The sequence below is a fragment of the Myotis davidii genome, unplaced genomic scaffold (assembly GCF_000327345.1).
Source record: "Myotis davidii unplaced genomic scaffold, ASM32734v1 scaffold268, whole genome shotgun sequence".
Taxonomy (NCBI): Eukaryota; Metazoa; Chordata; class Mammalia; order Chiroptera; family Vespertilionidae; genus Myotis; species Myotis davidii.
This window is the reverse complement of record NW_006383015.1, coordinates 3,580,299-3,585,884: the sequence shown is the minus strand read 5'-3', so window position 1 is coordinate 3,585,884 and position 5,586 is coordinate 3,580,299. Positions and strand designations below refer to the sequence as shown.

Sequence of the window (5,586 nt, the reverse complement as noted above, 5' to 3'; positions counted from 1 at the left end):
CGTAGAACAATCTTGGTTGTAGGTACTTGCTGTTCATCACTTTGAATATTTCTTCCCACTCCCTTCTGGCCTGCATAGTTTCTGTTGAGAAATCAGCTGATAGTCATGTGGGCATTCCCTTGTAGAGAACCAACTGCTTTTCTCTTGCTGCTTTTAAGATTCTCTCTTTGTGTTTATCCCTTGGAATTTTAATTAAGATGTGTCTTGGTGTGGTCCTCTTTGGGTTCCTCTTGTTTGGGACTCTCTGTGCTTTCTGGAATTGTAAGTGTATTTCTTTCACCAGGTAGGAGATGTTTTCTGTCATTTCTTAAAATAGGTTTTCATTATCTGGCACTCTCTCTTCTTCTGGCACCCCCATAATGCGAATGTTGGTACGCATGAAGTTGTCCCAGAGGCTCCTTTTGCTATCTTCAGATCTTTTAATTCTTTTTGCTCTTCTGGTTGGGTGTTTTTTGCTTCCTCATATTTCAAATAATTAATTTTATTCACATCATCCTCTACTGTTGAATCCCTCTATATTATTCTTTATTTAAGTAACTGTGTGCTTACATCCTGACTGGTCCTTATCCATTTTTTTCAGAGGTTCTTAGGAAATTCTTGAGTAACCTTATAACTGGTTTTGAACTCTATATCCAGTAGTTTGCTTTCTTGCATTTCTTTCACTTGTAATATGATACTTTGTCTCTGCATTTTGGCTGATTTGCTGTGTTTGTTTCTAAGTATTGGGAAGAGCTCCTATGTCCCATTGAGTTGGTAAAGTGGCCTTGTGTCCTGTAGCGCCCAGTGACTCAAACTCCCTAGTCACCTGGGATGGTAGCTGGTAGTTGAGACTTGATTGCTGTTGGTCTCACTGTAAGGAATTGACCTCCAGGCTAATTGGCTGTGAGGACCAGTTGTGACTACAGTGGCAGAGCTGCTATGCAGGAGACACCCCTATGGATCATGACTTGCTTCAGTGGGGCATTGCTGCAGACTGAGTCTTCCCCTTGAGTGTGTCACTTATGGATGTTTAGGGTTATAATCTGATATGGTCTGACACTGACCACTGGGTACACTGGCTCTCAGGTCTTCAGGGAGGTGCAAATTCAGCCACTGCCTGGGGCCACCTAGCAGCAGCTACAGAGAGATCTTCAGATTCCTCCTCTTTGTATTGGGTTTAGCAGTGCCCAGATGAGACCCAGCTGTGAAGCAAGGCAGGCTGGTGCTGGTGCAGGGCCTTGGGCCTTTCATTCATAGGCTTGGGTTCTCTGACCCAGCTTCAGCTTATTTGATCAAAGACAGGTCATTCATATGCAAAAGCTGCTGCACATAGCTTGGTTGGAGTTGTAAATTGGATGAGGCAGGGTCTTAGGGAATCACCAGGGTGGAGCAAACACAAATGGTCATCAGTTAAGCCTGCTATCTGGCAGATCCCAGACTAGGTACAATGATCCCTGCGAGCACCTTCGTCTGGGAGAAAGCTGCCCCCGAGTTCCTGCCCCAGGCCAGACAACCCAGTTCCTCCTCGTAGGTGTCTGTGTCCCCCAAAGCCTTGCCCTGGTGCTGGAGCTCAGAGGAAGCAGGACCTTGTAAGTTCAGTTTGTGCTCTTGGCCTTTTAAGAGGAACAGCTGGGTCTCCAGCGGCCTCTCAGTTACTGAGCCCCAATCTGCACTGGTTTTTATAGCTCCTAGTTCTGATTGCATTTATGAGTTTCTTTTCCCAGCTCTGGGACCCTGGGCTTGGGGTCTGGTGTGGGGCTGGGACCCCTTGCTCCTCAGGGCTGCCTCCATAGAGACTACTCCCTCCTGATTAAAAAAGGGGCCCAAGTGGGTGCTGGACCAGCCCTTTCCATGCCTCTGCACCTTCGACCAGTCTCAGGGGGCTTTCTTCTTTACTTCTGTTATTGTAGGTCCTCCATTCAGTCAGCTTTCCAGTGGTTCTGGATGATGGTTGTTCTGTATTTTAGTTATAATTTTGATGTGGTTGTGGGAGGTGGTGAGTACAGGCATTTACCTAAGTTGCCATCTTTCTTTCCAATCTTAAAAATACTTTTTCAGCTTTGTGTTCTTGCTTAAACCAAATTTATTCCACCACACATTCTGACAATATAAGGGTGACTTCAGTGCCCCTCTAAATGTCTCAAACTTACAGGTCTTGACTTGTTCTGTTTTAATGAGCTTTGCCTGAACTCTAATCTTGCAATCATACCCAATATTTTATTTTACATGCTCATAGGAATTTGAGTGCTTAAGTTAAGAAAATGCTTGGCCAATCTCGATTTACTTTGCCTTGATATAAAAATTCTGCTCCTGCCTAAGACTTTATCTTATTTCTCATGCTGTCCTAAGCAAACTATGTAAATAGCTTTCATTAGTTAATGCAGTATAAAGCTTGGGCCCCTCTGTCTCTTGTCAGTTAAGATTCTTTGGGATTGTGCCATCAGAAGTGGGCAGCCGCCGCCAGGTCTCCGGTGGCCACGCGGGCGGGATGTTCCGTGGTTTAAGCAGTTGGCTCGGCTTGCAGCAGCCGGTGGTGGAGGGCCGCCCGGCCGAAGGAGACGGGCAGCCTGAGGGAGATGCCCCACAGGAGCCACGCCCCGAGGTTGTGGCGGAGTCTCTGAGAGAGCTCCTTCACCAGGCCAAAGACCTCCGCGACCACCTCTTTCACTTTGCTACTGCTGCTACAAAACAGATAATAACTGAATCAGTTGCTGAAACAGCACAATCGATACAGAAATCAGTAGGAGAAGGAAAAATAGATGACATCATCCATAAGACCATTTTAGGAGATTTTCAGAAGGAACAGAAAAAATTTGTTGAGGAGCAGCATTCCAAAAAATCAGAAGCAGCAGGGCCCCGTGGGCTGATAGTAATGATGAAGAAGCAACTCAACAACAGGTTTTGGCCTTAGCAGCTGATAAGAGGAACTTCCTTCGTGACCCTCCAACTGGCGTGCAGTTTCATCTGGACTTTGATCAGATGTACCCTGAGGCCCTGGTCATGTTCCAAGAGGACGGACCGCTGAGCAGGATGAGATTCGTCCTTGTTCCTAAACTCGAGAAGGAAGAAGTGTTTTGGAGGAACTACTTTTACCGAGTGTCCCTGATTCAGCAGTCAGGGACTGCTCACTGCTCCGGCCGCCCAGCAGCAGGCTGCCGGGGAAGAGCAGAGCCATGGCACAGAGTATGCGTTGCCACTGACGGAGGCAGTGCGGCCCCAAACGCCACCTGTTGTCATCAAATCTCAGCTTAAGACTCAAGGGGATGAAGAGGAGATCTCTACCAGCCTAGGCGTTTCTGAGTTTGTCAGTGACGCCTTCGATGCCTGTAACTTAGATCAGGAGGATCTGAGGAAGGAAATGGAGCGACTGGTGCTTGACAGAATTCAATGATGATATCGTATCGTATGATACGATGATGATGATCCTACAGACTGGGAAAAAGAACTACAGCAAGAACTTCAAGAACATGAAGTGGTGACAGCATCAGAGAAACGAGATGAAAACCGGGATAAGGAACTAGAGAAATTGCTGCAGGAGGAAAATGAACTATTTGCTTAAGTAAGAATCCTTAACATTCTGTAACTGACACTAAATCCTAGCTGGTAACCCTCGCTGAATCAAAAGGCACAAAGAATATAACTTTATGAATCTCAAAATTATTCTTTTTTCACATTGAAACTTGCCTCTTTAAAAAATATATGGAACAGTTATTCTAATCATTAAAAAGGGATGCTTTATGTAATATTTCTTTAATATAAATCTAGTTAGAGATGATGTTCTTATGGTCAATATTGATATCATAGCCACAGAAACACAAATAAAATTTTAGAATTCTGTTTCTGTGAGGTCACAAAACTTCAACTGTCGTTTTCTAAACATTTGTACTTCTTGTTGCACTTTTGTTGATTACACTTATGTTAAAGTATTTAATGGACTGATAACTATCAAAATTACCAACTAGTACCAAAGAACTTAAGAGGAAGCACTTTTGGAACTGTTTTCTTGGTAAGTATTTTCTACAATTCCATCTGGAGGCCAAAAGATAAAATAATCCTGTTGATTTTAAAGGTACAAACATCAGGAGATTTGCCCTGGAAAAAAAAAAAGATTCTTTTGGTTGCTAGTGACAGAAACTCAGTTCAAATTATGTTGCTTCAGAACTTATCTCAAAGTGGCTTAGTTTTACCTAAAAGATGGGAAATCATTGGTTGATGTACTGAGAAGCCCACGTACCAGTCTGAATTTAGGGATGTCAGGATCTGAGAGGTTCAAGCAATGCTATCATGTTTTGTTGTTTTGTTTTTGTTTCCAACTCCTTTTGTTTCTCTTTGTGTCTCATTATCTCTCTTCCCCTCTCAATCTACCTCAATGTTTTGGCTCTTGGACGCAATTAAGTTTGTTTTTCAGATTCATGCTAGTAAGTTCTGGCCTCTGACATTGCTCACTAAATCTTGAATCCAATTCCCATTGGCTTTGGGAGGCCTTCTTTCAGGTGCTCTGAGGCATCATTGTACCTCCTGTGATGGGCCTTTGTCCTAACGGTTAGGGCCTAACCTAACTTGAAATCACCTGCCTTTCAAAGATGGGGTATTGTATTAATTAGACTAATAGAAGTTATTTTCCAGTTAATGACTTTTTTTCTGTTATCATTAATATAATATAAAAATACACAGAAGTCAAATGGGTACTAGACTTATCAGGCAGACAACTTTCTAAGGTATATAAAAGTCTAATCACTCTGTTTTATACCTGAAACAAGTATAATATTGTATGCCAACTTAATTGAAAAATAAATTAAAAAAATACACCACAGAAAGTTTCAACAAACTAGAATGTATTCATGTACCAGGCCTCTAAGTCCATGGGAACCAAAGGTCCTGTGTTCGAGACCTTGACCTATCTGTTGCTTCTTCTGGCATTTCATTCATATCCTTTAATATCCTTTGTAATAAACCAGTAATCTAGTTAGTAGGGAAAAAAAGATGGAAAGAAAAAAGAAAAGAAATACACCTTATAAAATATGAGAGTTTGCATTTTTTAAAGATATCTTTTTGAATCTACAACTTTTATGGCTGTATTTACTTCCTGTTTCCTTTGGACATAAGCACAAGCATTATTCCTCAGGAAAAACTTTCCAGGTTCTTTGTGATTCTGTACCTTAGAGAACCTAGACCAGGGGTGGGCAAACTTTTTGACTCGAGGGCCACAATGAGTTCTTAAACTGGACTGGAGGGCCGGAACAAAAGCATGGATGGAGTGTTTGTGTGATATAAATTCAAAGTAAACATCATTACATAAAAGGGTACGGTCTTTTTTTTTTTAGTTTTATTCATTTCAAAGGCGCCGGATCCGGCCCGTGGGCCGTAGTTTGCCCATGGCTGACCTAGACCCCTGCTTCTTTTCTCCTTAGAACATTATCTTAGTTTGTATTTCTACATTTATTAGTACCACTTGTGATTAATGTCTCTTCATTAGGACTCCAATTTATGATTTTGTAGGTATTTCCCCCTTTTATTACCTTATGTATTATATTTTATTACGCCCTGTCATTCACACACACACACACACACACACACACACATACACACACACACACATACACACAG

At 42.3% G+C, this 5,586-nt stretch overlaps 1 pseudogene; it reads left to right on the top strand.

Annotated features, from left to right (window-relative positions):
• The first annotated feature begins 2,454 nt into the window (after window positions 1-2,454).
• On the top strand, window positions 2,455-3,538 carry LOC102761384 (annotated as a pseudogene).
• The last annotated feature ends 2,048 nt before the right edge of the window (window positions 3,539-5,586 follow it).